We start from the raw sequence: 26,602 nt of genomic DNA, 5'->3' as shown, positions 1-26,602 counted from the left end.
TAGTTCGCGATATACAAAGGAAGAAAGATGATCCCAGAGGATCGAGTCAGACGCATTTGGCCAATGCACTTGCACGTATAATTGACAACGCCTTAACTGGTGGCAAGCGTTTGAATTCGATTCGCCTTTGAGTCTAACATTTTCAGTTTATTAGCAAACGAAAATACGACCAACGTGCAGAAGAACTGTGGCACTTAAAACGCTGAAATGAAAACGTTTTCCACTTCCAAAACTTCTTCCGATTGAAATTACAGTCAAATTAATTAGATTCGAGTGGGTACAGGATTTAGGCGCACAAGTAAACAGGTTTTAAAGTTTGTCACGAATGACCGTGTATAAATGGCACTGCTCGTTAATTGCCAAAGTTACTTCGTTGACGGAGGTTCGTTTTCTTCAACGAAGAGTCTAAAATGATTCAAGCTTATTTACAAGTCAGAGAACCGTAGCGATGAGGTTATAAGAAAAACGAGCTCGGCGGATACCGAAGATTTAATGAAAGCCGTGTGGTTTTGTTACTCCGTAAATCCGAAAGAATAAAGCTCCCGAGCTGTTTTTCGATTCCAATTTATACAGTATAATCTTGAAAATTAAACGCGACCGAATCGCTAAATCGTTTTTCTCCGCGTTATTCGCTCGAAGTACATTAATGCAATACGCAAATTTACCCACACAGCGTTCCAAGGAAACATGTTTCGCAATTGTCTAATTACTTTTCCTCAGCTGTCCCACAACTGCGACGTCCTGAAAATTTCCTGTGACTTTTCACTTTGGTGAAATCGTTCCAAGCATGCATTCGAAAAATACAAGACAAATTACATTTAACAAATTAAAAATAAGCATAGTTTGGTAGTTACGATGAGAAAAGGTTTATCGAAGAAAATTTGACGCGTGAAACGAAGAAGTTAATTGCGACATCAGACAGTCAACAAACGATGAAAGCGATGGCGGTTAAAATTTGCAGAATATTGTGAATCTGGAGTAGAATCATCGCGGGTGCAGCGAGGGTGTTTCCTTCGCTCTCGCAAATATTTCCTTGCAGCCCCGAGAGGAATAGATAGTTGAAGGAGGAGGGGGAGGAGGAGGAGAAGGAGGAGGAGGACGAGGCTGGGCAGCCTCTTCCATCTGGTAGTACTTTCACGTAACATTGTGTTCCTAACTTCGCTGGGTAAGTACCAAAATTACATCCCCTGGCTGCGCAACAGCCCTCCAGTCTTCTAGCCCTCTAGCCCTCTAAACGAAAGTGCGGGGGTGTCGGGGATGGTAGCCATCCATATATATTACGGGATTCTTCGCTTCCCCACCGCTTAACGATCTTTGTTTTAGTGCCAGGGGTTCTCAAATTAATGACACGTCTTGGGCAGGGGCTGTCAACTAGCGACGATATTACAAATTATACACTTGTGTCGGTTTGTTTACAGACCCTAGAAAAAAATAATCGCTCTAAAGGATCATGATCTCTAAAAGGTACGAGTGCAGCTACTTTGATTTTTGAGAATAAATTTCAAATTTAGCGTAGTTGCCGTTTTGTTTTTATTCTTTCACTAATTATAAACACGATTTCTTCGGTCTTTGTCTTAGAAAAATCAAATCTGCTAATAAAACTGTAAACCCAGTCAAGCTTATCACAAACAACGGCTAAGCAACGGTCATGGTAGTGAGAAATCGGAAATAATAAGTCGATTTTTATTCCTAAAAGATAAATGAACTGTGAGACTTCAGATTATGGTGAAAAAAATACTTGCTATTCGAATAGTAAGATGAAAGATTATTTCTTGAAATTGTGTCAGATAATAATTTTGGATATTTTTCTGATGTTCATGTAGTACACCTTATGAATTGTATCATCTTTCAAAAATACTACCGATAGCTTTAGGTGCAATTATTCTGGAATATTTTTACAGAGCGTTGAAAAAGATAAAAGCAGCAATGAATTTATCCGGACGTAGTTTTCGAGTTCGTTGGCAGGTATTTCGGGATATTTCATTCAGCAGGCAATAGCCAGAGATTATTACCCGGCTGCAGTTTCGAGGGGTGGTTGCAGCTCCAATGCACCCTGCACGTAACCGAAATCCATAAACACGGTTGGAGTGTGAAACGCTGCGTCGAGAAGTTCATGATTTTCGATAGGTTGCCGTAAAATAAATAGTCAAACCAGTTCCTTTTTAATCTCGAAATCGAGCATAGCACCGTACACGGCGGATCAATTAATCCGTTCTCTCGTACACGTCGAGATCCGAATCGAAAAAAAGAAAAGTTTGTAACACCCAAGAATCCATCCATCAGGTAATTAAATACTTGGAAATATTTACGATATAAATAAAAAATCGAAACGGGGATATCGACGAGAATTTCTAATCTATGACCGTGGCTCGTTGCTATTCATTCTTTACCGAGCGACGAGCCCCCGAATCTGGCGTATAGTTTTCAGTCACCACATTTGTCTATTTATTTTTAGTCTTTTCGTTTTACCAAGACACCAGGACAACACTGAGTGGCTCACGGAATCTTGCAATAAATAAGACGAAAATTCAAGGGCTCCAAACTGGGCCAGGATCGTCGGAGGACACGGCCTGACACGGAAACGAAACACCGGAACAAATTCACAATCGAACAACGACGTGACGCAAGGAGAGCCGCGAGATCAATTTGAAGCAACGTGGCAATTCGCAATGAAAAATACACGTTGGGTAAAAAAAAACCGTGAATCCACGCCTCTGCAGCGGGAGGCGTCTGCAACATTTACCGGACCTATCCATTAGATTTTAGTACATATACGGCAAAGCCGTGCACAGAAACCACGCTGACCGCATCCTATGAGAGCTTCCTATAAAGTGGTTGCCGCGTAACACGACACCCACTCTCCATTTAGTAATACGCATATATATCCGGGAATGGGATAGGCGTACCTAGTTGATGTACGTATAACGAGACGATGTGTGCAGCGCAGCGCAAATTTACTGCGCAGTTTACTGGAAACGTGCGGAAAGTAAGATGAAATTTTGAGGAAAAAATTTCTCCGAGTAAACTGCGTACAGTTTTCTATAAATATAGAAGATTCCTTCCACGGTCACGTTTCTTCCTCGCTGATAAGGAATGCCGTTTATGGCTATTTGACAGGAAAATTGGAGTGAAATTGGAAATTTTTAGCAGCCAATCTCCTCGAAATTTCACGTATCACACCTTCTCCCCAAATTTAAGAAAAGATGATGCTCGTCCGAAGAGAGAGACGTCGATTTTCGATAAATTAGCGCATCATCCGTGTTGTTATTTCAATCACGGAAAAAGAACGCAAGAAGTTTCATATTGGCAAGTTCTGAATATTGAGACAACACTGCCGGTACATGTTTTGGGAGGCGAGATTAACGAGCGCTGTCACTGTTAACGCAAAGTGCCTCTTCGGTGTTACATTTCAATTCTTGCATACGTTGTTATACATCCACGTGTTCGGCGTAACACCAACGAAGCTTAAATCACCTGAAACATCCTCTAGCAACGTCGAGTCGTTTATTTTAGCCGCATGCAGATGCAGCGCTCACCGCGCCGACCTCAGGAATGACGGCGAAGCCAAGGAACAAGGTTAAAATCTATAGGATACACTTTCATCCTCTCATTTTAAATACCTTCAGCATAACCGTACAGTTTTTACCATGTATTTTAGTATATAACGCAAAATTCAGTCTTCAAAAAAACCGTTGAACACAATGAGTCTTGATTGACGTTGGCTTAGCTAAAATCAAATAGGATTCACATGCATCAACGAAACCTCCAAATTTAACAGAGTTCGTGTCACCTCGTTTCCGATTTCGCAATCAACATGTTACGATCAGACTTCGAATTGCTATAACTGCGACTCTTGGGTATATTTTTCATACATCCGAGTAGATTTGAGATAGGAAGTGAGATTATAACGCAAAAGAGGTCAAGGACTGTGACAACGCATTTTGATCATAGATCCTGGAGACACAGAATCGAACGTCGACGTCGGAGGTGGTTTAATCGGCTTCGTCGGATGGTGGTCAATTACGAAAGCGATCGCGAGCCGAGAAGATAGATCGAGCATGAGATAAACGCCTGCGGTTGGAGGATATCAACCGAACGAATGGTTCGGTTTTTACGATCAAAGTAGTAAGTCCGCGCGCGGAAAGCATGGCAGAGTGAAAAAACGAAAAGAGAGGCAAAGGTAACGTTTATCTTAATTACTGAGAAGTAGACGCCCTAGCTGTAACAGCACCTATCCAGGTATGGTAACCAGGCAGTAACCCGAGCAATGACTGGTCACCCTCCGCCGCTCTGAACACCGTCATCATATGACTAAAAGAAGGCTGGCCAACGTCAACGCGGTTTCATATCACGCGGCTCTGAGAATATCCTCGAGCTTATCCGAGTAAAACGAGAAAATTGATGTAGTTACACTAATTAATGCGAATATATAACATCTTGGGCGAATTTGTTGCTATCGTTTTTATGGCAAGGTTTCAACTAGATTCGATATCTTGAACAGGATTCATACGTATGGGTCATTCCGTGTCAACTCGACCAATGATTTTCCCCTCACCATTTTTGATTTGTTTCAGGATTTTTCGTACGGTTCTCCGGTGTTACAAAAAAGAATTCCTTAATTTTTTCAGATTTATTCTTATAACCGTTAATTTATATGTGATTATTCAAACCTATTTCAAAATTGGCATTTTTTATAAATTGCAAAAATTTCGCAATAATCTTGTTTTTCATCCCGATCATTCTGATACCCGTGGCATGACAAGGCGATTATTCTTCTATTTTTTTCTAGCATTGCAAACACTTTGAACAATTTCCAAAAATCTTAAAAAAATTACCACAAATTCTGTATTCAATTCTGAATCTTTTTCCGCAAGGACGCATGCATCATGAAATGGGTATCAGAAGGATCGGGTTGAAAAATAAGATTTATGAGAATTATTTGAGATTTTTAAAAAATGCCACTTATTAGATGGGTTAGAATAAACATAAGAAAATAACAGTTGTAGGATAAAATCTGAAAATATTGTTTCTTTGTGACCTGAGAACCGTATGAAAAATCCTGAAGCAATTCAAAAATGGTGAGGGATAAGCATTGGTCGAGTCGACATGAAATGCTCCGTATGCATTTTTCATTACCGCAGAATAGAATCGCGAATGAAATTACAAAGGACGAAATGTGTTCCTATCTCGTATGTGTTCGACTCGTTATTCGCGACCAAGGGCTGGAAAATATGCACGAATACAATTTTCAGGAAAATCGTGTCGTACACGGTTGTGAACGGAAATACGCGTCGACATCTTGATAAAGAATGAGTGCGAATATCGTAGAAAGCACGGCAAGTTCTTGCTCCCCGTCCCCGTTTTATTGGTTTTCAATAGAATATCTACGTGTATAGGTTTGTAGAGCTTTGCTCGCCGCGGTCGAAGGCTAAGGTTTAATACCTGGCTTCAACTATAACTTAAATATACCTTCCCGAGTGCAGAAATTTATTGCTCGAGAATACCATCTTGTATCGTTGATCTCTCCAACAATTCAAGGGATTCCTCGCGATATGATAGTTATACCTACGAATTTACATCGCCGTTGGGCCATTTACAGTTTAATTGACCGTAAGAAAAGAAACAGAAATTCTATTGTGACACACAGTCAACTAATTGTAAAGGTATAGACGAAAGATGTTTTACGAATACTTTTAAGTTCTGAGAGAGTTCTTCTTTTTTTTTTTTTTTTTGGTAAAAGACTTTAATTTTTAAATGCAAATGGATCACGTGCGTATTGCACCGTGTTTTAACCGTCGGAATGATTTGAAGCCACGAAATGCCAATACCTCGAGAACGTTTCTCACCGAGTTGAAGTTGCGAGACAAGTTATCCTGGGGCACAAACCACCAGCATGCAGCTTTAAGTTTCCCCTCTGCGCTGAAGTCGTCGGATGCGTATAATTAAATTTGCACTCAAAGAAGAATATTGCCGGCGTTACTAGCTTGCTTTATGGTAGGCTGAAGATTGAAATTTACGGGTCAGGTGCAGCGACTCTCTCTCTTATTCTCGTCGCCCATTCCCACCCGACAAACCGCGCACGGTATGAATGCGGCCATTCATACGAAGATAAACCGTGCAAATTAATTCCATTGGACACTTGCACGTTGAGTCGAGTAGTCTATTTTTTGCGAGCAGATCTATTCGTACACGCAAAGTGTTTCTATAACGGCATAAAATTCTGTACATGCAAATCTTTCACCGAGATTGTTGTATACACGCGATCAATTCAGATATCGAATGCATTGCGATGCGTCTGAATCCTTTTATCGTGCGATATAAAAGCAGTGCGTATCGATGCTGATCCGTACCCTTAGGCTGCCTAAAAATAACCGGAACTATTCGAAATCCAGTACGCAGTGCGATTCTGGAATGGCAGAAACCATGCAGTTTAATTCTAGACAGCCTCCGGACACGCTCGCGGTGATCCGAGAAAGCTGCCCGGGATCAGACAGAGACGAACGGACAGATAGACAGACAGACGAAACAGACAGACGCGCACGGCCATCCCAGCTTCTTTCTTTCCTTGACACTCGCATTCCCGTGTTCGTTTTTCCCTTTTTTTACTTCGCCTCTCAAACGCACGGGAACCAGAACATTGCTGCAGAACAAGATGCGAGCTTACTCGTCGTAAATCGCGCTATTTATTTCGTCAAAAACAAAACTGCAGGCTTTAGATTCTTGACCTTTGCAGAATGCACCAAACTGAATACAGGGCTGGACTTGTCCTGCTTTGAGTAATTATTTCTCCAACATTCGAACGCACTTCAATCAGCATTAAAATAAATTTCATCGTACGAGTGAACTTGTTGCTCTAATTAATTCGTACGAGTAGATTGGAATTCCTGTAAAAATCACGCTATTGTAAACGAAATTAGTGGCGGGAAAATCACGAGCTGTTATGGCAATAGAGCACAAAAGATGGCACAGCGTTTCAGCGTAGGGTGACCAGGCAATTTGTAAGGCACCGTCAACGGGGACAATCCGTCATCTGAGATTCGCGATAACTGAGGCGCATATTTCGTGACCATTTTTTGCCTGCATCCCTGTTCCCAATGAAGGGTGTTATTTCGGTAACAGTGATCGTCAGTTGGACGAAGGATCCGCGTTTCTCAGTTCTCGGACATTGATATGCTTGCACTAGTAAATTGGATGTTTACGTTGGCAACTCTTATAGTCGTGAGTTGGTCTGCCTTTGTTCAGTGTCTCAGATCTTGGAACGCTTAGCAAAAAGGAAGCGTCGTTGGCATTTTCATTGCTCGTAAAAAAAAAGGATTTCAGTCTCGTTTTAGAAATGGAAATTGGCATCGTCAAATTCACCCAGCGTATTCAAGCTCCTTTGAATCACTTGATCACGATTTGATCCGAAAATTGTTATCTGTAGGTAATTTTTCCGTGATGAAAAATGCGAGAAAATTACGGTAAGGCTGAATTAATGTCCTTCCTCTTTCGGTGATATTTTCCAGCGCCTGCTTGTCAAGCAATCGGTACACAAGCATTTGGCGCAAGAGCCTGCAGGAAGCTTGCTGAGCCATTTTTCGTCGTAAGATTGTCTTAAGCTCGGCAGGAAAAAAAGGAAACAAAAAAGTGGCGGAGGAAAAGGAAGGAAACGGGGTTGGTATCTCCAGCCAACATGCGGGAGGTAACTCATCTTCACACCTTGGCCCCACCGAGTCGGATTGAAACAGTATTTCCTTTACGATCGTATCCCGGGAGCGTGAAACTCTTCACGAAGGATGGGTGCTGCGGGGATGTGGAGGGCAAGAGGAGGCAGAGAGCAGAGCCGTCTCGAGTAAACAACCTTAATTTATGGCTTAATCATCGTTCGATAACTAATTACACGGTTTATTACACCAGTGGACCTTTTAATATCCAGCGTTGTGTGGCTGCACAGAAGAAGAGCTTTGGCTGCGGGCGGGTCCCGGCGATTCTCGGGGTCCTCGGCACCTCTCCTCGGCAATTACTACGCTATCTGATTCAGAAGTTAGCACCGCGTACCATTCGGACGCACTTTAGTCGGCCTGCTCGTGAAAAGGCGCGAAATCTTATCCCATTAAGGGAACTCGTAAGTGAAAATCTAGCCGTACGATACATATGTGTTACAAGGCTGCTGAGCTTTTTCGTACATGGTTTTCGATAAGAAATGCTGTCCCATGTCGAAACATAATTCCGGCTGAATGTTCGTTATTTTAGAAATTGATAATTTTTAACAAAGAAGAATGTCGCAAAATCCATGCGTGAAATTGTTCGAAATAGTCAATAGGATGTGTGAGAAAATTAGCGAATCTTAATATCAAGTACTGACAGAGGATTTAGGTTTTTAAGTAAATAAAAACTACGAAATGGCTGTTTTTCGTACTAGCAAGCTCCTCTATTTCATGTTTTATGATTTCTAGTGTCGTGAGATACAGATCTAGAAGTAGCAAGAGTGAGATCAGAAGGCCTAAAAAAAAAAATTATACCAATAGGGTTGGACGCATGCATTTTGCGACATTCTTCTTCGTTAAAAAATACCAATTTCGAACATAGCGAAGATTTTACCGAAATTGATTCTCGATATGAGTTAACATTTCTTATCCAAAACCATGTGTACAAACAAAATCAGCGACTTTGTAGCATATATGTATCGTAGAGCTAAAATTTCACTTACAGGTCCCCTTAAACCGTAAGTAAAGAACAGTTTACGCTAATTTTCGATAAGATATATCGAAACTATAATTTGAAATTTCAGTAGTAATGAAGTTAACAGGATTTTTCAACTCTGTCATTGAACTTGATGTTTAGTCCCAAGTCATTTCTTATGGATGAAAATTTATCCGTATTACTTGCATGGAGTTAAAGCAAATTTTATTGAATTCAAATATTTAATAGCTCCAAAGATTTTCCGAAGAGTCCAAGAAAAAAATAATAAAATTATAAACTGTTATAACATAGATACCAAGTTTTTTTTTCGAATCACTGAAGTAATTGAAAATCTTATAAATTGAATCGATTGCATCTCGCGATGGTTTATATTGTGGCAAAAACTATTCTTTATAATCCCACAACGATGCTTTTCTTTATCATATCGATATCGATATAAAATATTTAACTTTTGTAGAAAACAGTGATATTATTATTATAACTAATAAGGCGCGCTAAATTTACTATTGACAAGAACAATCTGTTACATAGAATTGGTGAAATCAGTTTTTCCCAGCAGAATAAGCGGTTATGGAGTGGAATTCAACGATCTGCTACGATTCTCACGTTTTTTAAGCTCTTTGAGGTGAAAAATCGATACATAAGCTCCCAATTACAATTTTAGTGATTTTTTTTAAATAATTTCCAGGTACATCGTGGTAGCTTATAAAGATATTAATTTAATAAACTCTCAAGGTTCTATCTCATAATCGAATTGAGAAAAAGCTGTTAAATTTCGATTGGCGTACCTCTTTAACTGTTGAAACTCTTGTAATTTGTTCTTGGTATATTTTTAAAACGGATTTAATGGAATTCGATGGTCTTCTGTCGGTAACGATGAATTACGAAAAACTTTCAGTACTAAGATGAAAAAATAATCGCATGAGGCAACATTTTTTTTGAAAGTCCATGTTGATAGCAATGTTATTCTGGACTAGTCATTTATTAAGTGAATAATGTAGCAGTTCGCGGATAGAGAAGCATAATTAAACAAAGTGTAACGGCCACCATAAATTTTCTGATATGAATACGATAACGAGAATGATTTCAAAAATACACGAGCGGATTGCTGGAAAGGAAGAATCGTTGTTTCGGATTAAATACGGTCTAAACCGTAACGAGAATACGACTTGAGACGAGGAGGAGGAATAGAGTGGTGGGCACGTAAGGCGGCAAGAAATATACCCCGGCTTGTGACGTAAAACACTTTTACTGTCGGTGTATTACTTTACAAATTATAAATTAAGCCCAAAGGACAAACACGTTGGGTCTGAGGACATAAAAGCGTACTAGAAGAGCCGGGTAGCAGGCTATCAAAAAAAAAAAAAAAAAAAAAAAGCCACCTCGAGGGGTGTAATATCATTTTTATTAAGGGAATTCATAATAATTGGGTATCGCCGCGTTTTTATGCTGGTAGCAGACGACGCCCACGATCAGGACGAACGTAACGCCGTCCCGACGAGCGCCAACACGGCGCCGATTTCAAAAGGATATCGCACCCTTCCAGGCCCAGTTGGAATTCCGTAAATCGTACACAGCGTAGCAGCAAACATTGGGCATCGTCACGTGGCATAACTCATTTCGACTCTAGCAAGAATTGCAGGCCCGATAAAACTGCACCCCACAGCATCGCGATGCCCCGGAGGGCCGGATCGAATCCACTCACCGTTATATTACCTACTACTGCAGCCAAGAAAATTTCACCCGCTACACATTTACGACCCAAGAGCTGCGATGTAGAATGCAGAAAGGACGCGACGTCCTTGCGGCAATGACGCCCGTTTACATCCTCGTATTTCACGGCGTTTGATGTCGTTGCTCCCCCCTTAACGAGGGACTTGAAAATTTTTCCTCCAATTTTTTTTACGGCTAAACTATGCCGCGCACTCGTCGCAGCTCAGGATAGAAAGCGTAATCGATCAATCATCGTCCTTTACTCACCTGGGACAAAGTCGTCCTTCGCACCTGTTGATCGAGGTCATCGCCGCCTTCCTCGTGAAGTTTTTGTTCGGGAAGCAGCACCGAGTATCACGACACAACCGGACACTGTCACAAGTCAACCACCTTCTCGGTATATTTTTGCAGGAAAGCTGCAAGGCACTCCGATGCACGTGAGTAGCGGCGGTAAACCCTTGACACTGAATCCTCGTAAAGCGCGCAACCCGTGACTCGACTTGTACCGCATTTCTCACCACGGCTCAAGCACGACTGATCCACTGTGGTGGAACTGTTAGCGGTACTCGATGTTGTTCTGATCGACTTACGATGCGAATCGAACGTGTCGAGGGTGACCTTTGCGAAAATGTTGTTATCGCCACGAGCTCGACTGCCTCTCTGATTGACTACTTGAGATTCTTATTACATTCTACACAGAAAGTGTATACAAACTGCGAATAGTCGCATTTGCGTGTTGTTTGTCTTCACCGTATGAAATCTCGTAAATATTAATGAATTCACTATCCGCTGTTACTTGGATTAAGTCATGAAACTAACTCTACGACTTGAAGAAAACATTGTTGTTTTTACATTTTAGGAACCCATTAAAAAGATTTGAGTCGAAAAGCATGATCCAAAATCAAGAATTTTAGCTTCCAAAAAAAGAAAAAAAAAAAAAAATTAAAATAACACGGCAGCGTTATGTTTGCATGAATTTTACTCACAAGTTTTTATTTTCGGACTTCGACACGCTCTTTTTACCGCGCAGACAAGAAATAAGGTACAGATAAGATTTGACTTAAGCACGTTGTTTCAAATGTTTTTTCCATTTCTCCGCTTTTAGTCGAACGAGCACTTACCACAACTTTTTTATTGAATGAGAAGCTTACCAAAAATAAAACAGGTAGCTATGTTGGGGCAGAAATTCAACGTAAGAAAAGCTTGAATATTATTTTTCCGAATACTTTTTCGCCCTTCTAAAATTACGTCAAGGATAGATTAGAAGAGTCATTTTGTAAGAATATCCCGAACGAAAGCCCAAATCTTCAGTACCATTTGACGCAGTGTTTAATCGAACGACGCATTTAACACTGAACACACCTCCCATTATATTCTATGTTTATTTATATTACACGTGACCCTATACTTATCCAAAACAAATTTCGCTCCTCTGAGGTACCTAATATAGTAATCGTCTTATACGTTCCAATAAAATCAGTACAGAGTACGTAACTGAGAAGTGAATGCAACTTATAAAACAAGGATGAAGAACCGAAATCCGTTTGAAGATCGAACAATTAGTTAATAGAGTTTCAACCGAGGCCCCGAAGTTCCCACCAACTACAACTACTAAATAACCACTACTATCATTATAATCTCTCGGAGAAGTTTATTGGTGTCTATTTTTTGAATCACGACAGCTGGGACCAAGTCCCATCGGTATTATATACTAATTGGGTGTACAAGCCCTGATCCTTTACCGCAGTTATAACTTACGGACAAACCGCGATGATATTTATTCCGGCTTATATTATTTATGCTCAGTTGCATTGTTTGCTCAGGGGGTACTTATTATCGCCGCCTACCTGGCTGCACAAATCCTCGGGCGTCTTTGCGATAAATCAATTCTTAGGCGCAGGCTCCGGCATGAAACGTCCCCCTGCTCCCGCTCTCGCCTTCTCTCCGGACCCGGCTATACGGACCCTGGAGGAAATGTTTACATTTGAACGCGTAATTGCAACCTCAACCTTCACTAATTGATAGAAGCTAATAACTTCCAGCGTGGTATTATAAGCGTCGAGCAGTTCCGAAATAAACGGTTTTAACCGACTATTAGCATCAACGACTGCAGACTACTTTTTAATTGGATGCTGACCGCCTGAGTCCTCGAACTTGTGTTCACGAGCCTCGTTTACGCACATCCGTTTCCACAGAATTTAGAGTCGTTTTAATATCGTCAAAATTTTTATGGAGTTCAACCGGAGAGAGCTGGCTGTTGGTATCCCGTAATTTGGTGATCATTAATTTCGAAATAAAACTGATTACCTACGCACGGTATTCGAACCGAACAGCATTAACGAAATCATAATTGGGAGATATTGATCGTGACACATCGTGAAAAATTGCTAGTTGTGGTTATACTTTTGATTCGGGATACAGAATGAAAATGAGTTTTAAAACTGTAACCAGGGAATCTGGTACATGTAATTATTGTAATGTTTTCTTGTGAATTTAACGATAATTTAACGGTGAGGTGACATTTTCTTGTTATTATTCTAACAGTACGTCAATGTCATTGTAGCGATACAATAAATTCCAAGTAGCTCCTCGCAATGTGTACTGAATTGAATTTCTATTAGTGTGATTAAAAATGAATGCATAATCAATACTTTATTCTGTCGAATCGTCAAATTTTACTTCGCATACTTCAATGTGATGTATCGCAGACTTTAAGTGTCCGTGCAGATCTGCAAGTTGAACAGCAGAGAAGACAGTGTAGCATGAATTATTCAATTTCAAATACGTCCCGAGTTCATGGACCGGACATATCTTCGACACGCCGTTAGGTTGAAATCTGCTCTCGTAGATTTTCGATCCGAAAATAATTTAGCTTATAAGCCGAACCCCCTTTTCCCGCTCAAGCTGCTTCCTCCTCCTCCGCCCCTCAGCCCGGCACTTATCTTCATTCTCGGAGGAGTACATTGTCTTCTCCGGAGCCGACGATGTGGGACGACGTCTCGAAGAGACCCCTGCAGTCGTCTCGGAAGGTTGGAGTTGCGCCAGCAGGGTGCCGTCGGGGTTACGACCCGCGGACACCCTGGAAGCCTCCCCGAGTACCCGAGAGACGAAGGCGAGGCTACGCTGGTCGTAAACGTCATCTTCACGGCGGCGGCGAGCGCAACCGAAATAGACAACAAGTGTCGCCCGCGGATGCTGAAGTCCCTTCCACTCACGCATGCCTGCGCGCACGCAGGACAATAATTACGCGGGATGGAGAAAAAGAAAATTAGTCGGCTTGGCACGCGTGGAGTCAACTTTGAGCGGAACCAGCCAAGAGGACGAGCACTTAGAGGCTCTCTCTCCTGCACGCGGAGCGTGACAAACGATTCTTGTTCGCCGCGAGCTCCGCCTTTTTACGCGCTGCAACGAGACGCGAAAAATAGCATTTGACTACGACCGAAGTGTCCGATTCTCTTTATTCTCTCCGACGGTTCACGCTGCGCAGCTTCTTGGCTATTTCGGAATTTCACTGGTCTCCCGCTCGCCTCCGAGAATTCTATCTAAACTTTTCGACCTTTCTCTCACCCGCCAACCCAGGTGATGGACAGGTAGGATAATTATGGAGATTGAAAAAGATGATACTTCGTAATTACGTATAATTAGTATAAGCTCACCGAAAATTTTAATATACCCACTAACTCATGCGCTGCTCCCTCGCTCCCTTGGCTATGGTGTATTAATCACTTCTTTTATTACTTATAAAACGACGCGAAATTATTAATAAACGGAATTATCATTCATCATCTACTCTTCTCACTTTAATGAGCCACTTCTAACAATAACATTAGCTCCTGTCACTGTTTCATTTTTTTTCTTTTCTTGGCTTTTCATGTGAGAAAATCACTGGTTCAAAAATCTGTTTTCATGATTCATAAAATGAATAGTTCGACCCTGGTATTCGGATTGAAACATTTGTGTTTGAAGACTGGTATTGAAAATAGTCAAATCAATGTTTGTTGAGATTTCTGGTGTTTAATACATGCAACGTAACGCCAACATTGAGATTATTTTTTGATCGTCTACCAGTTACGGGAGGTTATTAAAAGGATACGAATTTCCCATTTTCATGTATTACATCGTCGCTGCACGTGTTCCAAGATACAGATAATATTTATTAGTGTAAAAACTAATACCAACCTATTGGTATTCGGAACAATTCTCAGTTCTTCATCTGAACCGTCACACAACTAATGATGAATTCCAGAGCGACTTTCTTCACGAGGAAGGTCTTTCACCAAAACATTCCAGTTCTCTTTTCATCAGGCTGATTATCACCGTTACACAAAGGATGTGCGAAGAATTGCAGGAAAACACCAGAGATACAGAAAGAGGAACGGAAGTCACATCTCCGAAGTAGCGAGCGTTATATCCATCCTCGAAACTACCTTGCTAACTGGCATAAGTTTTCGGCTTCCAATCCATTAATCCCTCAATTAATCACGGAGATCGTGCCTTAAGGGAGCACTTGTCGCGGTGCTTAGAGTTGCCGTGGTTGACCGTTGGTTCACCGTCGGCCACGGAACTTGCGCTACTTCGTATACTCCGACCAGTTTCTACACGTGGAAATAGACCAAACTCTACCCATTATTATTTAATGCCTGGCCATGTCCTAAACGGACCGACTAACTGCTCGGCGGCACCTTCCAATTCGAGGTAATAATCACCGTGTAAGGATTCTGTTCAAGGGTGCAATTCGCATTAATCGACACCCCAGTGCTGTACATCCCAGGATTACTAAGCTGAATATCCAGTTCGGAGTTCCTGCTAAAACCTCGAGTCGTACAGAGTACATTCTATCCTTTGGTAATCCGGAGAATCGGTCAACCAGGAAGGCAAAGAAATTCGTAACCGGCGAGCAATATCCTCCTCGAGTGATAAGAAACACGTCATATCTTCCACTTCAGTCGGAAATCAATTCGGCGCCGATACTTGATCAAACGGACTGTGGGAACGCGATTAAATTCACGAGTGGTGCGTGCTGGGTATAAGGTACACCACGTGACTTGGGATTCAACGAGGTAAGAGGAAGGAGCCGCGAAGGGTGAGCTTTCGCGTTTCGCAGGGCGCAGGAGTTGGTTTCGGGACCGGGTGCCGGGTAGTTAAGCCTAGTAATGATTTTAATTAAGGGCTCAGGGTCTAGCGCTGTCGAGAGTGAAGTATAGAAAGGTGAGAGGGGAGAGGAGCTCCAGAGGCGATGCATCTGAGGAGACTGGCAATAAGGCAATATAGGATCTCTTCTCGCTGCTGCAGGTCTGGCCGTCGTACCGGAGGTTCTCAGCGTGATCGTACACTCTTCATTCCTAAGTCAGCTTGTCTTTCGAATGCCAAGCTCTCCAAGCATATTTCTTCCAGAAATGAGCTTGACCCTAAAAGAATGACCTCTGATGATAGTCAGCTACATTTTACAACCATAATGACGGAGAAAACTTAGAGCGCAGACGAAGGGCTTGCGGAAGATCTTTTTGGCAGGTTGAGAACCTCTTGGCGCTAAGACAGGTTTGTGGGTGGAATCCAATAAGAGCCCTTGGAGGATGGGTTGCGTCATTCACCCCGAACCCCAGGCCTGGTAGTTGGACCGTCACTGTTGCGTTAGCGAGTCGAACCTGCGGATGCTTTGCTCCTGCAGTATATGTGCTCCTCCTTAGATGCAGGGTGAAGATCAGTGACCGCTTTGTGGAGGAAGCAGACTACCTCACCCTCTCTCTCAGAGAGAGAGAGATAGAGAGGAATTCTCCCGCAAGGACACTCAACCGCGGAACTGGAGCAGGACAAACTTTGACGAAGAGTTGCGCTGCAAGCGGCGAACAACCGAGGTCTTGGAGCCGAATGCCTGGCGTGTGTGCACTGTGAGGCGTCCGCCGTGAAGCTGAGCCATCGGAACCGTGGCACTTGGCCGCAAATTGAATCTCACAACCGGTGGTGGCTGCTGTTTTCGCAACTCGATTCCGACCCAGTTTCCCGGGATACACGAACAGTTTTCCACCTCAAGTTGCTCCTAGTTTATAAACTATTCTCGGTACCATATTTTCCACCGAGCTGCGCCGCTGCTAAGCCCACAAGTCGAACTTTCCGTTACTCGGAAACGATGCCTTCTCCAATAAAAGTGCATAAATTTTCTTTTTCCCATCGCACATTGTGCATCAACGAATCGCAGTCTCAGCTCGACCCAATCAAGTCAAGTGTGGGTCCGCAATGTTGTGCTGCTTTACACCCAGAGAAGTTTAGAGCAATTATTATTTCTTACTCCTAATGAACAAGGAACGCTCACTTGTCGACTGTGCCTCAATCCTCGACTTCGTCCTTGTGCGTCTGCGCACATTTCGGGATTCCCATGAACACTTCACCGCAAGGTATAGAGAGAGAGAGAGAGAGAGAGAGAGAGAGAGAGGAACATCCGCATGAAACGGTGAACCTCCGTCCTATTTTCAGGAAATGACACGTGACGTAGAATGGTGAATGGCCGAGGATTTCCGTCAGTAGAACAGAGGCCTTTGTTATTGGCTTCGAGACAATACCTCTGTGGCAGAGGATTATCAATCCGAAGCCATGCCCGGCTCTTGCAGGACTAAGCATCCCGAAGCGCGCCCGCTGCGATTCGCTGCGCGAGAAGTTTATAGCCGCTAACGTAACTGACCGAGTCCCAGCCTGGCTTTGCAATCTAATCTAGCTCAGTCCTGGCCTCTGCCTACTTGTTATATTTATCGATCACTACACAGTTTCGGCTTTCCCCTTGAGGCGGGATACAGGAAATTTCCCTACTCGCAGTCACATCAACGACGTCAAAGATATACGAAATTTATTCATTTCATTTTTTAAAAATTTCTTTTTAATTCGGAGAATTATTGGTTAAAACTTTTGCATCTGAGAAAGCGCCAGCCCTTGGGAACGTCATAAATTTTATCAGATACAATGACGCAACATATCTCGAATGCATAGACGCGAAAAAAAATTTGCTCCCTTTGGAGTTTTTCAAATGGTCAGAAAACATTGTTACGGCCTACGGCCTACCTTTTTCCGAAAATTTATACGAGTGATTTGCGTCAGAGACGAGGCAAAGTTTGGGTCACGAAAAACACGGAGCATTATATTATACAAGGGAGGTAAAATCGGGGCACGGTGCAAAAATTTTATTGTTTCTCGCAAAATGACGTGCAGGATATTTGATGTTGTTGTCCCACGGGGTGAAAGTGTTTCGTGCTATAATACGAAAGGGTAAACTGCCGGAGGAATAAAATTGTAATCGAGTTAAAAAAAAAAAGGAGGGAGGGAGCAAAAACGGAAAGAAAAATATTGTGGCAGAAGGTTCTAAAAATTCTGCATTCAGATGAGGTCTGTGTTTATAAAGGTGACATTTTAAAAGAGAAACGTCCAAAGGGCAATCATTCTATCCTGTTATCTCCCGCGTTATAAACATGCCCTGAGGCGTATAAAAGGGAGAACGGATGAGCGGGAGAGTAAAGGTAGAAGCGGGAAGCTAAAAAAAAAAAGCAAAAAAAAATGAAATAAAGTAAAATAAAATAAAATGGAGGAAAGTAAAGACGTATAAAAAGAAGAGAAAAAAATTGGAGCACGTCGCGCGATGTGACAGTTTAATATTATGAACCGCTGGAGACCAGCCGTCACACGTGGAGCGGGCTGTCGCAAATGTGTATTTATGCTGGCGATTCCTGAGTGGAGTGGAACGGAACAATGGAGACACGCGAGGAAAGATTAAAGAGGAGATCGCGGTGTGGTCGCAAAGTGGCAGCAGTATAAGGTACGAGTCCAAGAACGTTGAATGCAGGAAAAGCGGAAAGTGATCCGGGGAAAAGGTGGGGATGACCCGCATAAGTATTCATGGGGCGTTTTGTAATACGTCACAAATCTAGATACAGGGAAGGAAAAGAATGGCGTTAATATATCAGATTTAGAGATGAGCTGCGAGTTAGACGGGGAAAACTGGAGCCGAAGCCCCTGCCAAAAATTCTTAGGAAAGGGTAAACACAGCTAGCGGGGAGCCACGGAAGATAAATCTCGAGTCTTGCCACGTGGGTGTACGAGACGTAAGCCGGTGTAACTTACGATTGGATCTGTCAACCACGATGGGGGTTGGCCGTCGTGGGAATTAGTCGGCTCTGCTTATCCCGAATCCTCGGCAGATCCCATCGCCAATTAACGGCGAAATCTTATTAAGCGGTATACCCGCAACTCGTGCCCCACACCTTTTCGCCGCGCGCGGACTGATCAATTCCCTCGAAATCGAGAGCCATTAAACCTCGGCGAGAGCGAAAAACGATGAGGAAATACCCGTTTCTCGATAAAACGTATACGTACTATACGTGTGTATGTATCTCGGGCAGACTCGTTCAGCGCAGCAGGTCCTAGACCTCGCACGCATCTGCACCGCCGAAGCTTTTCCGGAACGAAATAGGCAAGGAAAGTCTTTGGAGAAAGAGAAAAGACCGTGCGGGACACGGGGAGCTCGATGGCGACGTGTTCTGAATATCGAATCAGGGGGGCGGGGGGCGGGGGGGAATCGGATAGCGATAAACGCGCGATTGAAAGCCTTTCGGATCCAACCGTCGGAGTCGGGCTGAAGGTGGAAGGTGGAAGTTGCAGAAGGAGGCGGGAGCGAAGCCCGCGGAAGAACTCTTGCAGCCTTCCAGCTCGAATCCCGTGCTCCGGCAAGCTGGGATATCGATAAGCCATTCGAATTTCCATCGAGATCCACCTTAACGACCAATGATAAGGTACGGTTAAAAGACACGGACCAATGGTAAGAGCTGATTACCGCAGGCTTTGGTCTCCGGTTCCACGAGACCAACGCGCCCCGCCCTGCAGGCTGCGGGGTCTATGACCTATCGGTTTATTCCGGTAACCTTTATTGCCTTCCTTTCGGAGCCTCGAGAGATTCCAGATAAAACGTACTCAGAAATGCCCATTGTCCGCGCGACGGCCCTGGGGACATACCAACTGGCCTTAGCTAATAGCCGTAGCCATTGGAGAAATATGGAGAAAGTCTAGATTCGAATCTCGATTTATTCACTCGTGGATCAGCCCGAAAAGGCGGTTTCAGATTTAATGCGCGTATTATCACACCTCGCTAAGAAAAAAAAGGAGAACTCCAAATAGAATAAAGCGAGTAATAATATAATGACGTACAAGAATCCACCGTGCAGGCTCCATGGAGCATCCATTGATATATCGACGAAGTGTATCAGATGGAATTGATACGTTTCGTAAGCGTCTGAACCGACAATGCGCTCCACCTCCGGGATAAGTAGTGCGATCATCTTATCCGGATATACATACATGCCGAGTCAAACGCGGTGCGCAGGGTTGCCAAGAAGAAGAATGAAATAACATTCAACGATTCAAGGCAAGGAAGATTTCAAAGAACGTTTTCAAGGGGGTTTGCACTCGGCTCGGATCTCTCTCCTCGTCACCCGCCGCCATGCGATGTATTCAAATTCGGTGGCATGTAACGTCGGTAGAATTTGATCTCGTGATGTGACTCGATGCTGCGGAGATCACCGGCGGGTCTCGTATAATGATATTGAGATCTGCATCGTGCGATGTCGAGCGAGAATCGCTCGGTGGCAAAAGCCCCGCGTAAACTGTCGAGGCTATCCTTATCAGGTCCGGCAATGGGATCGAGGAACAGTCGATCTAACGTCGATTAATGTCGGCCCCGACCGCCTTTTGCAGCGTCTCGCCGTTAACCCTGATATCGAGTGGCTGGCGTGGAATGCAGAGTTCGGCGATTACATAAAAACCGATCGACCCAGCTGGCCCGCGGGTTAAACCAAGTGGAAACTTTGCCCTTCCAAAACACCGAAAGAACTCTCGAGTCGGCTTATATTCCCAGGGAGCTGGACCGGCAATTCCCTCAGAAATAAATAGTTCGCCAAAATCCTTTTCGATGGGGTGAAGGGCGTTACGCGAGGCCTCGATGACTCGCGATAGAGCAAAACCCGTGTCCCTTATTCTCCTTCTCTCGATACCTCCTCCAATCATAATGGCATCTTTATTGCAGTCAAGCCAATGTCGGTCCCGTGTTAAACAAGGCTTTGTCGTCCCAGAGATTCTCGTTACCGAGCTAGATGGACCCTCGCACTCCGAAATAATTAACAACCATAAAAAATGTAGGGCTGACAGGATCCACTGTAGTTCGTCACTTGCTACTGTCAGTGTAAAACTTACTCTGAGAATACTGGTCTCGCATATAGGTGAGAACTTCTGGACTTACATTAGTCGATTACCGGAAAATACAAACGAAGCAAGAATATTGTTGCAACTCAGCGTCATCGAACCACGCACGGATGAACTTGCGGACTAAAACGCACTTTCACATTCGAGATGCGTTGTGTTCTGGATCGGTTATTTTTTCGGTTCGTTGTCTCGCCATTGTGTTACACGTCGATGTAGACGATGCCGCCGTAGCTACCTTGCGAGGTGAATACCAAACGGACGGGCGCAAACTTGGCGCGAATAAAACGTCCTCTTTACAGTAGACAAGGTTCCTATTCTACGTCGCCAAGAAACGCGCGAGTTATCAGTTCAGCCATTCGGAAAATATCTCACTAAACCATGTGGATGAAGAAACGGTTCGGTATAAATCGATTTTGACAATGTTTAAATACACAGATTCAACTTCCGACAGATTGGTTAGATTTAAAGCGAAGTGAATACGGTATTGAAACGATATTCTTCCTATCTATTAAACTTCGTTGCTCGTCATTTGAAGAGGCGATATCTTTTACTATCGGTGGCAATTTTTTATTGCATCACGTCCCATCAGTTTTATCCGAGCTTCTTTTGGCCACATTTGTGGATACGGGAACACGAATCTTTCAATCAACCAGATGCAGCTCGCAGCGAGTGTAAGGCGCACAAATCCGTCACCCTGGAGATGTTGACTTCATTTCTTATTCCTCGTCTAGTGACTTTACCCAGCCCAGTCGGCTGCACGCCCTGCACACTGAGATCGAACCTTTTTGATCGTCAAGATTATCGTACATACAGATTCGCACGTTCATGGATGTTCGAGGAGAGATGTTCCGCAATCGTCAGACGCTTCGGGTCGGGTGTTAGAAAAATTTTGGATAGGAAACTCATGGGTACGAAGCGAATAAACGTCGCCCCTTTTATCGCCGATTCGATAATCTTATCTACTCTTCTCGCCTGTACACGAAAGTATCGCAGGCGGCGAAAGAGAAGGAGGGGGGAGGAAATGCTTAAATTCCTATTTCTTTTATCTCTCAATCTCGTTTGGTTAAATTCGAATGGATTGAATAGTTTGAACTATCCCCACAGGGTAGGCGGATCGGGGACGAATGCCCGGCCATTAGAGTTGGAATAAATTCGAATTCGTTCCTTTCTCTCGAGCGAAATGGGATAAGGTTCGACAAATTTAGGGACCAATAAAACTGTCGCCTGTCCCAATGTAAATTTACGACTAAAATAATTGCTGCTTTACATGTGATCTTTGAGTTTTTTTTTTTTATTCTCTTCCCGTTGTCCTCTCCTCCCCTTTCGTCTCCCTCCCCGCCTACGCCTCATGCCGATCCGCGCACCTACATCTGTCCAATCTCTGAGGCGCTCCATGTCTCCGGATCTCTGACCTCGTTCCAAAAAATTTCATTCACCTTTCATTTTCTTTCCCTTCTCGCTCGAGATTTTCTCATTCTCGTCCTCTCTTCTTCCTCCTCTCGACCCTTCTGTGGCATCATTTCCAACGTGATTTAATATACCAACGGCAAGAGCTATGGACTCTACCAAGATCTTGCGAAATTAATTGTTTTACCGGCATGAAAAATAGCAAGCCACTCCCTTTTCCCATATTTTTCCTCTCGCCCTCGTCTTCAACAGGATCATTTATCGCGCGATATCTTCAACGTGTCCTGCACGCGTGAAAAATGAAACAAAATCTCGAGATAATACGAAACCAGCTGCAGTGATGGAACTCTTCGAATAACTTCCGCAATTCTATGTAATATTATACCAACGATAAAACCTACCGTTTCATGTATGTGGAAATATTTATTAACAAAGCGATCACACAAGTCAAGATGTCAGATATGTCTGGCTTTTCTTTAAAGGTTCCGATTCAGCGAGTGTAGTTTGATATTAATTGACAAAGCATTCGTGACCTACGAACAACTCGAGGGTGAAGCTGCTTGCCAATTTCTTTCGTACGACCAGAGTCTTAGCACCCGCTTCGCAATTCTCTGCAGTAAAAAGTTGAGAATTGGCCTGTCATATAAGGGGTAAGCCCGTATGCAGAAAAGTGTGTTCCCTATCTCCTGGGTTATAAACTATCGCAATATACCCAAGCCTGCGGCTATAGGGGAACGTGAAGAACGTGGTTCTCGCCTCTTGGCGAATTTCTGTGCCTTGTGCACGTCGTCCGCCCCGCGGGACGTCGCGTAGGTGTGCAGAGGAAAAATAATAAGAGAGATGAATCGTCCTCGCAGTGATGCAGCGTCGGCAGAATTGATCGAATTATATTAAGTCGGATAGAATCGGGAAAGTTTTGAAATCGTTTTATTTTCAAACATCGAAAAGAAAGACAGGAAGAAAGAAAGATATTCAGATTCAGATTCGGAATTAGATTTATTAAGGAGAGAGGGCGAGTGAGAGTGAGAGAGAGATAAAGCTGATCAATGCCATTATTCTTCGGTGGAGTACTAGAACACTTCCGAAAAGTTTATAAAGGAAGTCTGACGCAAGTTCGCGAAGAGCGAATGAAAAGCATTACTCGATCTCATCGGAGAATCGCGTGCACCGGAATGTGGCAAAATTCTTGTTGGTTTGGCTCATAGCATCGCTGAACTCTCAGCTGATCTTTTCATCTAATTACAAATAGTCGATCCTTCGTTCCTCTCGGGAATGAAGACGGATCGTTTCCGTGTTTGTAGCCCAGCCGGCCGGCAGCGAGAAAAAGATAACGAGAGTCGAACTGATAAATGGCGAAGTAATTCTACTTCCCTCGACTTCTTTTTGACACCTCTCGAGGCTTGTAACAGCTTTTGCGAACCGGACTCGAGGGGTCGTCTCCACTGTTCTCAATTCACGAGCAAATTCACCAGTAAGAATTGCGATCTCGACGCCCTCGGATGATTTACGTGACCGAAGTTAATTTGAACTTCCTTCCCCACGTCCCGGCTTCTACTTTGGAAACTTTCAACTCCTTATATATACCTGCGCCCGCTATAACGCAGGGACGACGGAAGACGGCGAAAGAATTATGCAATTTTTAAATCCACCTTTTTTTCATTCCTCCTCTTTCCGTCTTCCTATAAAACTTGGATACATCAGTCGCTTCTTACAGAAAAATAATTGTCTTCTCTTTACCGAGTTATGAATATTAAGAGGCTCCACGCCGGGAGATCCAATGAAAGCGTCGGGCGAAGGACCACTTTAATTTTCCGGTTGACGCCTCGAAAGCTAAGGGGGTTGCCGCTCGCGTTAACGCTAACCTGAAGAGCGTCGAGCTGCCAGCGGAAACGCGGGGAACGTAGCCAATGGAGCCAATCGGGCCAATGAAATTCTCACCAAGATTCTAACTGCCGGTGTTCGAGTGACGATTGAAGTCCTCCGCCTTTTGTCATTTCGTCTGAGCTGCTGGTATTTGCACCGAGCATCAAAAGGGCCGGATGAGTATTTACACGGTATTTATCTGAGTTTACACCTGAGGGAAGCTGCTCAAGTGAGGCAATACTCGCGTTGTTATCGAAAGCTGTGAAACGAAATGGAGAAACCGACGGTTTACGTTTATCACAACCATTTCGGCCGAGCTTATAATTATAATTCATCTCGAAGCTGGGAGATCGCAGGTCTGACAATGAGAGAACGGGTCAGTGGAGGAAATGGTCGTGGTTTTGTTTGTTCGTTACAGTCTCGTCACTCTTTGGACGGGGGTAGGAACCATGAAATTATTTTCACGTCACCTACTTATTGGTGGCGTCTCCCGAGAGAAGCACCGCGGATCTTTTCACCAGCTCTGGGATGACGACGAGAAGGAGTACGACCTCAAGACCCACGAGAGATACCTTGGGCTCTGCGGTAGCAGACAAGGGAGAAGAGGGAAAGGAACGCGAGGAGTGAGGGAAGAAAATAAAAGGTTATTTTAGGAAAGCCACCGGCACTGCCGCTGAAGATGATAGATTGAGGCGACCCAGGAAGTAATTTGGAAGGAACCTTTTGAAAAAGAACGAACCCAAGGTTCGCTCGCTTGTACGTTGTGGCAGTAGCAGCAATTAAGAGGTTCAAGGGTTTTCAATGAGTATATACGTGTGTTCGGGTCGATCGAATGCACCCGCCTCTTTCTTGGCCGAGATTTAAATCACTGATTTCGCAATCAACCCTTGGAGCCGAACGGTGAGAGTCGTTTCGAGATTAACGAAACTCGGAACAGGATTATTTGGAAAATCTCTCAATGGGGTGTCCGGAAACACCCGGCAAAAGTATCACGGCTGGTCCACGACACGTAAATGATTCGATTCCTTTCTCAGGGGGCGTACAGTTCAAGACTCGATGATGATAACCGACCGCCTATACTGCGAGGGTGCAGGAGGAAGAACGCGGGAGTCGGCGGGGTAATCCGATTTGCCCGCTGATTCGATTTTCAATTTTCTCTTCGGCGCCCCAACCCCTTGAAATCCACGCATTTCCCTGCCTGGCTCTTCAGCCCGCAACTCCGCCTCTCGAACTCCGTTTCTTCCCCCCCACGACTCCGGCTTCTACACTCGTTTTATCAAGAAGGAAACTTTCCCCATTCTCTCTCGTTCGCTGGTGGAGTTCAATTCCCGATGGTTGGTTTGTTAGCGGAGTGGGAAAACTATACGAGGCGCACATCCAGCGGTGTTTTCCGATTTGCTTAAAGTTCACCAATCGCCTCAACTAACAGCATACGGACTTTTGCACGGGCCCAATTCATTTCGATATAGGAGCATCGAGGAACTACCAATTTCAATCCAATCTCTAGCTGAATTCAATTTTCTCACACCTGGGTTGTAGCCTGGTTCAAATGACGGATGAGAACCGGTATCCCTGTCGTATACAGTGCTCTTCAGTTCATCTAAAGTTATCAGGAAAGTCATCTGAAACGAGTTACACGCGTTCACTTTGGCCTTCGAACGAGCTATCATTCGTTTGGTTTCTCACAGCGCACTCCTTACGATGTCATGCTCTTTTAAAATTATAGGTAAATTTAACCGTATGGAGGAAATCACCACCGCAATTATTCAACAGCTATTTGCCGGTTTATTTTATAAAAACCATGTATAAGTTACTTATAAGAAACAGAGTAGGTACTTAACACTGGAGATTGATGAGCAGTTCGTACGGTTGAGGAATCATTGCGGAAAATACGGAACTTTAGTTTAATCGCGCTCTTATTCACTTCAAAATTTACTTCAATTACGTTGAGAAAGAGTTTGACAAACAGATAATCACAAATAATATGCACATCTTCATGTTATGGTTGCAAAGTATTCCGGTAGAATAAGGCAATGAAAGAATATTTATCGTTGTAAACGCACCTAATAAAATATAGCTAATTGCTGCTATGGTGCACGCTTATGAGATTTGGAACAGAAAGAAATACTAATTGTAAGAGAGACACGAGGCCGATTACACCATAACCTAGACTACTAGTGAAATGGTGCACGTTACTTTTTTGCGATTGGGAATGTTTCGAAGTTTTAAGGGTCATTTCAGATGTACTAGCCGTACATGGGTTGTTCGAAGAAGTAATACTTCCACCGGAAAGTGTGACACGAGAGGTCGGGTCATTTGGGCAGAGATAGGAATTTAATTTTTGTTTTGTGCACGTTTGATGGCATACACCCTTTTGCAGTGATCGTCAAATTTAGATCGCGTTTCATTTAGTAGACAGACTTTTTGACCTGCTTCGAAATTCTGGCAATTGACATTACGACCCTAATACGTAAACTCGGAACGATGCTTTGCTTATTTGAGGTTAGACTAGAGACTTGAAGAGGTGATGCACGTCATGCGTCGGTACGAGGAGAGTAGATATGAGGAAGTCCGCGGCGCGTTGATGAATATCAGTGTGATGATCCGGGTATTAGGGCGGTACCGATCTCAGGTCCAGATTCTCGTACATCCAATATTTGGCATTTCGAAAGATGACGTGTTCAAATGCGATGTGCAACTTCAT

The 26,602-nt window shown here is 43.5% G+C and overlaps 1 protein-coding gene across 1 annotated transcript in view; it reads right to left on the bottom strand.

Annotated features, from left to right (window-relative positions):
* Positions 1-26,602, bottom strand: part of LOC124179304 (cuticle protein 19.8-like) — a 229,578-nt gene that overhangs the window by 85,348 nt on the left and 117,628 nt on the right. The window lies entirely within an intron of this gene.

The sequence above is a fragment of the Neodiprion fabricii genome, chromosome 4, assembly GCF_021155785.1.
Source record: "Neodiprion fabricii isolate iyNeoFabr1 chromosome 4, iyNeoFabr1.1, whole genome shotgun sequence".
NCBI lineage: Eukaryota > Metazoa > Arthropoda > Insecta > Hymenoptera > Diprionidae > Neodiprion > Neodiprion fabricii.
This window is presented reverse-complemented; position numbering and strand designations above follow the sequence as displayed.